The sequence below is a fragment of the Indicator indicator genome, chromosome 32 (assembly GCF_027791375.1).
Source record: "Indicator indicator isolate 239-I01 chromosome 32, UM_Iind_1.1, whole genome shotgun sequence".
Taxonomy (NCBI): domain Eukaryota; kingdom Metazoa; phylum Chordata; class Aves; order Piciformes; family Indicatoridae; genus Indicator; species Indicator indicator.
The window spans coordinates 3,018,731-3,031,152 of NC_072041.1; positions in this window are offsets into that span (position 1 = coordinate 3,018,731).

Genomic DNA, 12,422 nt, shown 5'->3' on the forward strand with positions numbered 1-12,422 from the left:
TCTGCAGGAGGAGGACCAAGTCACTTACAGCATTGACTGAAGAATGGTGGAGGAGGCTCAGAGGCTCGTCTTGCTTCTGCTTTCTGTGTGTGGAGCTTCTGCTGTGCTGCCTGGGAGGGTCAGGAAGCCCTCAGCACAATCCACACAGGCTGATCTCCTAGCAACAGCTGCCAGGCCACTCTGGCTGATCAGGCAAGGAGCTCTGATGGTCAAAATGCAAAAGGATTTATTCCCCTCTTCATCCCAATCCTCATGAAGCCCTACATGCATTTCCAGGAGTGAGAATCCTGGGATGAGCATGGAAAAAACCCAGATCTGTAGTTTGGGGTGCACTCATTGCCAGTTCAATGACTTTAAATGAACAATTCCATGACTCTGAGAAAAAAAAAATCACTATTTCTGTTGGCTCTCTCCTCCCTCACATTTTTGCTTTTTATTAGACCATTCATTCCCTGAGTGCAGTGAAAAGTGACTCAAACAATGGGACTTTGATTATTGTTATTATTTTATTAATCCCCACCCCACCCCCCAGGCAGCTGCTGTGTGCTATCAAACCAGCCCCAACAACAGGTTTGGGTTGGAAAGGACCTTCAAAGATCATCTGTGAAGGATTTTGAGACTTGTGAAGGATTTTGAGACTTAATGAAGCCTCAGGCAGAACTGCAAAGGTGGAAAGGTCTGTTTATGCAGCCTCAAATTCTCTCCATAGAGAGATTTTTCTGTCCTTCAGGTGCAGGAGCAAAAACCAATGTGGGATGTTCTGTGACCTCAGCTGGCTGTGCACAAAGAGTCATCCCCAGGGTGAAGAGCAGAAGATGAAGCTTGGTAAAGGGCTGCATTTCTTTCCAGGCTTTCACACTTAGACTGCAGGGCACAACAGATCAATTGTTGGCCTGCGCAGAAAACTTCTGCCTGCCTCTGCCAGGAGCAGCTGAGATGCTGAAAGCTGCTCTGTGAGGAGATCACCTTCCAGGGAGCACAGGCAGCTCCTCCCAGTTAAAGCCAGAAGGGAATCACAGAAACATCACACAATCACAGAAGCATCATAGAATCACCACAGAATCACCACAGAATCATCACAGAATCACCACAGAATCATCACAGAATCACCACAGAATCATCACAGAATCACCACAGAATCACCACAGAATCACCACAGAATCACCACAGAATCATCACAGAAGCATCACAGAATCACCACAGAATCATCACAGAAGCATCACAGAATCGTCACAGAATCACCACAGAATCACCACAGAATCACCACAGAATCATCACAGAATCGTCACAGAATCGTCACAGAATCACCACAGAATCACCACAGAATCACAGAAGCATCACAGAATCATCACAGAATCACAGAAGCATCACAGAAGCATCACAGAATCATCACAGAAGCATTACAGAATCACCACAGAAGCATCACAGAATCACAGAAGCATCACAGAATCACCACAGAAGCATCACAGAATCACAGAAGCATCACAGAATCATCACAAAATCACAGAAGCATCACAGAATCATCGAAGCATCACAGAAGCATCACAGCAGCATTACAGAATCACAGAATCATCACAGAATCACAGAAGCATCACAGAAGCATCACAGAAGCATCACAGAATCACCACAGAATCATCACAGAATCACAGAAGCATCACAGAAGCATCACAGAGTCACCACAGAATCACCACAGAATCATCACAGAATCACAGAATCACAGAATCACAGAAGCATCACAGAATCATCACAGAAGCACCACAGAAGCATCACAGAAGCACCACAGAATCATCACAGAATCATCAGAGAAGCATCACAGAAGCATCACAGGATCACCACAGAAGCATCACAGAAGCATCACAGAATCACAGAATCATGACAGAATCACAGAAGCATCACAGAAGCATCACAGAATCACCACAGAATCACCACAGAAGCATCACAGAATCACCACAGAATCATCACAGAATCACCACAGAATCACCACAGAATCACCACAGAATCATCACAGAAGCATCACAGAAGCATCACAGAAGCATCACAGAATCACCACAGAATCATCACAGAAGCATCACAGAAGCATCACAGAATCACCACAGAAGCATCACAGAAGCATCACAGAAGCATCACAGAAGCATCACAGAAGCATCACAGAAGCATCACAGAAGCATCACAGAAGCATCACAGAAGCATCACAGAATCACAGAATGTGAGGGGCTTGAAGGAACCTCCAGAGCTCATCCAGTCCAAGCAGGGTCACCTAGAGCAGGTCACACAGGAACTCACCCAGACAGGTTTTGAATGTCTCCAGAGATGGAGACTCCACAACCTCCCTGGGCAGCCTGTTCCAGTGTTCTGTCACCCTCACAGTGAAATAATTCTTCCTCCTGTTTCCATGGAACTTCCTGTGCCTCAACCTCCACCATTGCCCCTTGTGCTGGCATTGGGCATTGGGAAGGAGAAGGGAAAATCCAGCAGCAAATGGGGGTTTGCTCCTGGCAGTTCTCCCACTACTCCCCCAAGCCCAAAGGGATGAGAAAAGCTGATGGGAGGTGGAATTTGGCTTAGGTTCAGCCTCTGTCTGGGCTGGCCCTGCACACCCAGGGAGGTATGGAGGTGCCAAGCCGGAGTGAATGCTCTGGCACTGCTCCCCGGGCGGTCACGGCGACCTTCAGGAACCTTCTCTTGTGCTTTCCTGTGGCTGCACAATGCCTCTGCTCAGCTCCAGTGCTCACACTGGAGCCAGGCAGGATCCTGTCCTTGCCTTACCTTCAACCTTCCTGGATTACCTCTGGTGGCCAAGCCAGCCAAGCTAATCTCCCTGGTCACGCAGAGGGAGAGTGGCATGGAGTGGGAGGATGGCAGTGTGGCAACCCCCGGCACGGCAAACACCTTCAACAAACCTTACATCCTCCAGGAAACGTTGCCTCATTGTTGGAGAAGGGGAGAGGCTGAGCCCAAGGAGGCAGCTCAGTCACCTGGGACAGCTGCTGGGGTGGCCTTCTGCTGCCTGATGGAAGCTACCTGCAAGAAAGCTGGGGAGGGACTTGTTCGCAAGGGCTGGTAGCAACAGGATGAGGGGCAGTGGGGTGAAATTGGAGCAGGGTGGATTTAGGTTGGACATTAGGAAGAAGCTCTTTGCTGTTCAGGGTGGTGAGACACCAGAACAGGTTGCTCAGACAAGCTGTGGAGGCTCCAAGCTTGCAGGTGCTCAAGGCCAGAAAGACCAAAAAAAATCCTAGAAAACCAAGGAGCAGTTTGGATGAAATTCAAGTGGGCATTAGGAAGCTTTTTGGACATTAGGAAGAAGCTCTTTGGACATTAGGAAGAAGCTCTTTACTATAAGGGAGGTGGAACACTGGAACCGGTTGCCCAGGGAGGTTCATCTCCTCATCCCTGGAGATATTCAAGGTGTGGCTCTGAGCAACCTGCTCCAGCTGGGGATGTTCCTGCAGTCTGCAGGGGGGTTGGACTGGATGAGATTTCAAGGTTCCTTCCCACCCAGTGCTCCCCATGATTCAGTTGTCCTCTGTGTGCAGTGAAATGAGACATCCCTTAGGGAATCACCAGAGAAGACTGAATGATGTATCCTGGGTTTTTGAGACCCTAACCCCAGGGATGCACCTCTTTTTAAGAGAGAGGATCCCCTCTGAGGATTTGAGATTCCCTACACACTTTAAATGCCCTTTGGCCACCTCTTTTCCCACCCCTTTCAGTTTGAACCTCTGTGTGCCAAGCTTGTAATTCAATGCTGGAAGTTTGCCTTTGGATGGGAGGAGGCAGGGAGGGGGAAGGGACCTTCAGCACCTCCCTTCCTTCTTCTACCCAGCTGCCTGTTTGCATGAAGCCTGTCTGAGGTCAGGAGGTGTCTGAAAGCTGAGGTGTGTAGAACTTGACCAACAGTTTAAAAGTCATTAGGGCAGGGAGTGACAAAGTGATCTGTGAGGGGCTAAAGGGACCTCTGGAGATCACCCAATCCACCCCTCCTGCTCAAGCAGGGCACCCACAGCAGCTTGCCCAGGGTCACAATGGCCGGGGGGGGGTTGGAATCTCTCCAGAGAAGGAGACTCCACAGCCTCTCAGGGCAGCCTGCTCCAGGGCTCTGCACCCTCACAGCAAAGAAGTTTTCCCTTAAGTTCAGATTGAACCTCTTGGGTTCCAGTTTGTGTCCTGTCCCTGGGCACCACTCTGAAGAGCCTGACCCCAGCCCCTTGTCCCCCATCCTTCAGCTCTTGCTAAGCATTGCTCTGATCCCCTCTGGGGCTGCTCTTCTCCAGGCTCTCAGTCCCAAGGCTCTCAGCCTTTGTTCCTCACAGAGCTGCTCCAAGCCCTTCAGCATACTCACAGCCCTCCACTGGACTCTCTCCAGTAGCTCCTGGTCCCTCTTGAACTGGGGAGCCCAAAACTGGACACAGTGCTCCAGAGGTGGCCTCACTGGTAGTGGGGGAGGAGGACTGGGCTCTCTTCTGGATGATCTGTTGCATTCAAAGATTTTTTAGGAGTGACTCATGTGCTGGTGGTTACCTCTGCTCCAAGTGCCCTTTCCCACAGCTAACTGGAGGGTCAGAGCAGCATGGCTCTCACGAAACAATGTTTTAATCACGTTTGGAGGCTGTTTCCTCATCTCCTCCCCCACCAAACAGGAGCTGAGCTGAGCTGAGATCAGTTCCAGCCTGGTTTTTTTTTCCCTAGCTTGGCACTGCTGTTTTCCAACAAAAAGCAGTGGGGTTTGGAGTGCTTTTACTGGGTGGGGGGTGGGGGTGGTGTCTTACAGCACCATCTGGGAGGAGAAACCCACCATGGGCACCCACCAAGGATTTTCTTCAGCATTCAGGGAGGTTGTAGGAGTCAGAAAGCATCACCTCCTTCTGCTTCTGCAAGAAAGCCACTGAGACCAGAAAACTCAAATATTCTTTAGTTTCTCACCTGTATGATGGGGAAAAGATTCTTTAATTTCTCACCTATATGATGAGGAAAAGATTCTTTAATTTCTCATCTATATGATGGGGAAAACCTTTAATTTCTCACCTATATGATGGGGAAAACCTTCTTTAATTTCTCACCTATATGATAAGGAAAATCTTCTTTAACTTCTCACCTATATGATGGGGGGGAAAAAAAGTAAATCCTATTTACACCTCATGGAGCTTAACAAGAATGGATCCTTCCAAATTGCTTTGATAGGTTTCTTAACCAACACACCTTTGGGCCTCCCACTAGTGGGTTGTGTGGTCCCCAGCTGCAGCCATGGCTGGATTTCCAGAGCAGAGGAAAAATCCTAGGAAGCAGAGCAACCCTTTGTCAGCCTTCCCAAAGCAGCTTATCAGCCTAGCCCTGGCTCTCACTGCACAGCAGGCATGCAGGACACAGACATGTGGAAATTAATGATTAAACCCAAATCCTGAAAACAAAGCTGTGCAGTTAGGAGAAGACAAAAGCCTCTGGATTCAAACATGAAATCTCAATTTTCTGGCTGGCTGCTCTCCTGGTTTTGTACTCAGGCCCCTCCAAGCCATCCCACAGGTGGGGAAGGGTCAGCACTTGTGCTCATTTCATCTAAGCCTGACTCCACGAAGACAAAGCCTCTAGATTCAAACATGAAATCCAAGGTTTCTGGCTGGCTGCTCTCATGGTTTTATACTCAGTCCCCTCCAAACCACCCCACAGCTGTGGCAGGCTCAGCACAAGTGCCCCTTTGGTGCAACCTGTCACAGAAACCCTGTGCATGCAAGGAGACTCAGCCATGCAGGAGGGTTGGACTTGAGCTCCACAGGTCCCTTCCAGCCCCTACCATTCTGTGACCCCCTTCCCACAAGGGTTTCTTGCAGCTCAATGGGAAAAGAGAGCAGCTGAGCTGAGCAGCTAATCTAGACTGACACCCACACAGCTTCAGAGACAGCTGAGTTGCCTGCACAGTGATTTCACCAAACCAGTTGCTCACACCAGGACCAGATTTCAGTGTTGCTGAGCACCTTCAGATGACAGGAAGGCAGGAGCTCATCTCTTCAGCAGAGAAAGAGTTGGGAGAGGAAAGAGTCTGGGACTTTTGACAGGGGCTTGGAGTGATAGGACAAGAGGGAATGGATTGAAGCTTGAGGAGGGGAGATTTTGACTGGAGAGTAGGAAGAAATTTGACAGTGAGGGTGGGGAGATGCTAGAGCAGGTTGCCCAGGGAGGTTGTGGATGTCCCTTCCCTGGAGGTGTTCAAAGCCAGATTGGATGAGACCTTGAGCAACCTGGGCTGGTGGGAAGTGCCCCTGCCCATAGCAGGGGGGGTTGGAACTGGAGGATCTTGAAGGTCCCTTCCAACCCAACCCATTCTGTGAATCTATGAGCTAGACACCTTTGCCTCTCTGGATGAGCTTCACTGTTCCTTCTCTGCTGCGGTGGGGAGTTTTTTCAGGCTTTTTTTATTTCCCATCCCACTTTGGGAGAGCTTTCCAAGCATTGCTTGGCAGGACTTCTCCTGAGGCTGAAGCAATTCCTGCTTGCCATAGCTGCGTCCTCTTTCGAAAACACATTCCCATTCATTTCAGAACCCACAGCTGCTCAAGTCTGGACCTGCCTCTTGGGTGCCTCCAGGACTCTGAACTGATGCCAGTGAACTCTGAACAGGCTCCACCCATAGCCCAGCAGTCCACCCTCTTTGGGAAGCTGCAAGGGATGCCCAGAAGCTCTCAGAGATGACTTTCAGAGTCCGAGGGCATCGACGGCAGCCGCTGCAGTAGCTCTATGGGGATCAGATTGTTCTGGGCTACAAAGTCCCTCCAGTTCTTTCTTCCTGTACCTTGTGAGCTGTTCCAACCCTGACAGGGCCCCATCTGTTGCTGGGAGCTCCTGGCAAAGCCTCTTGCAGTTGAAAGAAGCAGTTGCTTCACAGCTATCAGATGGGGGCCAAATTTCCCTGCCTGTTGTCAGTCATGGTTTGCATAAAGCACACAGCCCAACCCACGGAGCTATTTTGATTTAAGTTGATTTCTCTATTTCTCTATCTATCCATTTATTCACTATGGAGAGAACAACCCAGCAAACTTAACCATTTATTTGCCATAGCCCAAGTCATCTGTGAACTGTTTGCATCGCTCCTCTCTAGCTTCAGATGGGGGAAGAGCCTCCTGCAGGGATCCAGAACTTGGCTTCTCCTTTGAGATACTCAGTTAGCATCTACCAGTTCAGCTCCTTGTAACATAGAGCCATGGAATTGTTTTGTGTGGAAGAGACCTTGGAGATCATCAACCCCAACCATCAACCCAGCACTGCCAGGTCACCACTAAACCATGGCCCTCAGCACCACAACTTCATGGCTGTGAAACCCCTCCAGGGATGGGGACTCCACTACTGCCCTGGGCCAGGGCTTGAAAGACCTTTTGGGGAAAGAAATTGTTCCTCAGGTTCCTAATAGTTCCTATTTACTCCTAGTTGTTCCTGTGTGCTCCTAACTGTTCCTATTTTGTCCTACTTGTTCCTGTGTGCTCCTAACTGTTCCTATTTGCTCCTAGTTGTTCCTATTTTGTCCTACTTGTTCCTGTGTGCTCTTAACTGTTCCTATTTGCTCCTAGTTGTTCCTATTTGCTCCTAGTTGTTCCTATGTGCCCCTAACTGTTCCTATTTTGTCTTACTTGTTCCTGTGTGCTCCTAACTATTCCTATTTGCTCCTAACTGTTCCTATTTACTCCTACTTGTTCCTGTGTGCTCCTAACTGTTCCTATTTGCTCCTGTTCCTATTTTGTCCTACTTGTTCCTATGTGCTCCTAACTGTTCCTATTTGCTCCTAGTTGTTCCTATTTGCTCCTGTTTCTATTTGCTCCTAGTTGTTCCTATGTGCTCCTAACTGTTCCTATTTTCTCCTACTTGTTCCTGTGTGCTCCTAACTGTCCCTATTAGCTCCTAATTGTTCCTATTTGCTCCTAACTGTTCCTGTTTGCTCCTAATTGTTCCAAAAAGATCCCAAAATATTCAAAAATCATAATAGTACTAAAACAGCACATTCCTGGTTGCTGGACTTTTGGGGGGTTTAAGCAAAAGTGCATTGCCTTTTTGTAATCACAATCAAATTCCCTCTTACAGACCACACCAACAGCTTGGGCCAGCTCTGGGACAGAAACCATGGTGAGCACTGGGGGTCCAGGGCCTGGGCACACTTACAGAGCCTCAGGAAACGGGAAAGAAATTGGATAAGAGCTTGAAGGCCAGCAGAAGGCATTGGAGAAGCTCCAGCTATACCTGAGGCTCAGCTGAAGGGACTTGCTTCCCAAGTGAGTGGTGGTGGGACTCACCTGGCCAGGTATGAAGGCTGTCCTCAGACCCTGTGAACCTGACCAGCAGCTACTGCAGCACTGTCCTGAGGAGCAACCAGGAAAGAAGTGAATCTGTCTTTAACCACTCTGCTCTGTGGCTGGAATGTCTGGGAGCTGAGGGACTCATTGGTCGTCAGCACAGCAAGGGAGCTGGTGGCTGGGGGGCTCCACTGCTCTGCTGAGCTCCTCAGCATGTGGTGCTGGTGCCTGGCTCACTCTGTTTCTGTGTCCAGCCACTGAGTGATGCTTCTTTCTCTTGCCCAGAGGGCTGGTGTGTTTTGGGGAGCAGCAGGCTTTCTTTTCCTGCTCTGTTCCAGACCATGGGCTTGCCAGTGCTGGCATGGATGTGAATGAGGAGCCAGCAACATGCAGGGAGTGAGGGAACACAAGGCTGGGAAGAGGAAGGGAGAGTAAACCTCCTACCATTTCTTTAGCTGCCAGATTAGTGTAAGAATGAAACAGACCCACAAACAAACCAAAAGGAATCACAGCCCTGCTCCACCATACCCCCCTGTGCAGGCAAAGGGCAGGACACTGGGATACAGCAGGGAATGGGAGGCCTCTCAGTCCCACCACAATCATGTCCAGAACTTCTGAGTGGCGGCTAGGGGAGAAATCAGGCACTGGAACAGGCTGCCCAGGGAGGTGGTGGAGTCCACACCCCTGAAGGTGTTCATAAGACCTGTGGCCATGACACTTGGGGACAGGGTTTAGTGGCCTGCGGGGTGTTGAGAGTTGGACTTGATGGTCCTAGAGGGCTTCTCTAACCTTAGTGGTTCTAAAAGAAGAGTTTAAATGCAGGCTGTGTCTCATTCCCTCTGTTCACCAAGCAACCACAGTTAGCTCAGACTCTTCCTAGTCTTCTGCTTGCTGTTTTTAAAAGGCTGTTTCTAGGCATTTCCTTTGTTCCCAAGGAGTTGTGACACATCCCTCATTTTAGGACTGGTTCTAAGGGAGATAAAGGCCAAAGGCAAGCTGAAAGTGTTGCACATCATTAACTCCCCTGAGTTTGCTTACTGCTTTCCCCTGTCTTCAGTGGCACTCAAGCCTTTTCCTCTTGCCCTGCATTCTTTCATGGAAAGGAAATGCTGAGAGTCATCAAAGAGCAGGCAGTGAGTGAATAATGAGTTGAGCTCACACAGAGCAATCCAAATGGCTTTGTTTAAAGTGGGTGTTTGGTATGCAAATAAAATTAGCAATCCAAATGTGGTTGGTTCTCCTCCTCCTGGTGTTTGCTCAGCCTCTCCCTGCCTCGGCCTCCCAGTTGGAAGGGCTGAGGGAATGGTTTCATTTGAAAGTGATCTTTGGCTATCAGTTGATTTGCTTTTGGACAGCCAAATTGAAATGGGATCAAGGGGAAACAGTAGAACTTCTTGGTCCTTCCAATCCCCTCCTTAAGACAGGTGGCCACAACACTGTTTGAAAGTGGCAGGAGGGGACAGTGATGCTGGGGAGTGAGTGCCTCAGAGAGACCTGGGGCTGTTTAGCCTGGAAAAAGAGCAGACTGAGAGGATCTTCTCAATGCTGAGCTGAAGTAGATGGAGGTCATGGGGCTGGGGCTGCGCTCTTTTCTGTGGTGGCTCAGTGACAGGACAAGGGGCAGTGGGCACAGACTGCAAGCCAGGAGGTTTCACTTGAACTTAAAGAAAGCTTCCTCTGTTGTGAAGGTGACTGAAGAGTGGAGCAGGCTGCCCAGGGGGGTTGTGGAGTCTCCTTCTACACCCACCTGGCTGTTGTGATCCTGGGCAAGCTGCTGTGGGTGCCCTGCTTTAGCAAGGGGGCTGGACTGGATGCTCTCCAGAGGTCCTTTCCAACCCCCTCCATGCTGGCACCCTGGGATTCCTTGGTTACCCCCAGGGCTCTCTCCTAGAGACTCTCCTTGCTCTACGCAGCCCCAGGGCAGTGTCACAACCACTAATACCCTAACCTGAGCTTGGAATTTGTTTTGTTCACAGAATGCTGGAGGCTGGAAGGGACCTCTAGGGATCATCCAGTGCAAGCCCAACCCTCCTGCTAAAACAGGGTCACAGAGGGCAGGCCACACAGGCTGGTTTAGTTCCCTATCTACTCTCAGAGCAAGTTCAAAATCCCTGGGAAATCAAACACTGTTGGCTTGCTGGAAGTGTGTCTGTTTCATGAAGCAGCTTCTTTTCATGCTTGAAATTCAGCTGTGTTGATCCAGAGGATCAAAGTGTGAGCTCACAGTTTCTGTAGTCTGAATGTCTTGAACTTTGTTCTTGAATTGGTTTAGGTTGTAAGAGCTGTGCCAGGAGCTGCTCCTTAGTTTTACTGCCCAGGGAGCTGGCTCCACCTCTCCCTGCCTAAAATAAACTGACAAAGGGATATGAAAAGAGCTTCTCCCAAGCAGGAGTTTCTTAAGGGGGCCAGGTGGTTTATTTGTTGCACCTTGACAGGCTGGAGAGGTGAACCTATGACAACCTCATGAGGTTCAACAGGACCAAGTGCAAGGTCCTCCAGCTAGGTCAGGGCAATCCCAAGCACTGATACAGGCTGGGCAGGGACTGGCTTAGGAGTAGCCCTGAAGAAAGAGACTTGGGGGTGCTGGGGGATGAGAAGCTCAACATGAGCCAGCAGTGTGCACATCCTGGGCTGCATCAAGAGAAGCATAGCCAGCACAGTGAGGGAGATGATTCTCCCCTCTACTCTGCTCTGGTGAGACCCCACCTGGAGTACTGCATCCAGTTCTGGAGCCCCTATTACAGGAAGGATCTGGAGGTGCTGGAAGGTGTCCAGAGATGGGCCATGAGGATGATCAGAGGGCTGGAGCTGCTCTGCTATGAGGAAAAAGAGTTAGGATTGTTCATTCTGGAGAAGAGAAGGCTCCAAGGTGACCTTCTTGTGGCCTTCCAGTATCTGAAGGGGGCACCAAGAAAGCTGGGGAGGGACTTTTGAGGGTGTCAGGGAGTGATAGGACTGAGGGGAATGGAGCAAAACTAGAAATGGGGAGATTCAGATTGGATGTTAGGAAGAAGTTCTTCCCCATGAGGGTGGGGAGACACTGGCAGAGGTTGCTGAGGGAGGTGGTGGAAGCCTCATCCCTGGAGGTTTTTGCAGCCAGGCTGGATGTGGCTGTGAGCAACCTGCTGTAGTGTGAGGTGTCCCTGTCCATGGCAGGGGGTTGGGACTGGCTGAGCCTTGAGGTCCCTTCCAACCCTGACAATTCTATGATTCTGTGATTTTTTTTTTTTTCCTTCCCTACCACCTAAGCATCTCAGGTTTATATTCTGAAGGTTTGAGGAGGATCCATACCCCCACTGAGAACAATCCTTTCCCACTGGTGGTGCTTTCAGCATAGTTAAAGGTGCTATGAAGTGGGTTGTGTGTGTGTGCACTGGACGTTTTATTGCTTCATGATGACTAATAAAGTATTTACAGGATCGCAGGATGTTAGGGGTTGGAAGAAAACCAAACAGATCATTGAGAAGGGTTCAAGCTGGTTTCTTCCCCTCCCCTCCACCCCCAGATGCCTTGATTTGTATGAAATACCAGGAAAACAAAATGCTTTGTCTCTGCTCAGCTCCCTGTCAGCCACCCCTCTTTTATTTTCACTTGTTTTTAACATTACTAATATGGTAGGAGAGGAAAGGAGGTGCTGAGCTTGTTTTTAACCCCCTGCCTTGCTGTGCCAGGACGTTATTAATGTTAGTGAGTTAAAGCCAAAGGAGAAGTCTGAATACTTGGAGCCCAGAACAAAGCCTCCTGGTTGGTTGGTTGCTCCTGCAACTGTCTGGACAAGTTATTTGCTGTGTGTGAGCTGTAGTTCTGCATGCAGGTCATGCAGGGCACTTTGGTTGCCATCCTGTCTTCAGCTGGCAGTTGCAGGTTGGGTGGTGGAGAAGGGGAGGATGCTCCTGTGCAGCACTCAGAGCCTGGTGACATTGCTGTGTGGCACTGTGAGAGCAAACAGAGCCAGCTCTGAAACCCTCCCCAGCAGCAGGAGGAAGTACTGAGAATACTTTTGGGCACTCAAGGGAGGCAAGCAAACAGGAAGTGTCTGAGGGCTCTCCCTGCTCTGATGCTGTGCTTGCTCTTGCCAAGTGCTGCCTGGTGATGTAAAAGGGACTTATTTTACCTGCTCCTATGGAAAGTGTCATGCAACAGAGTCCT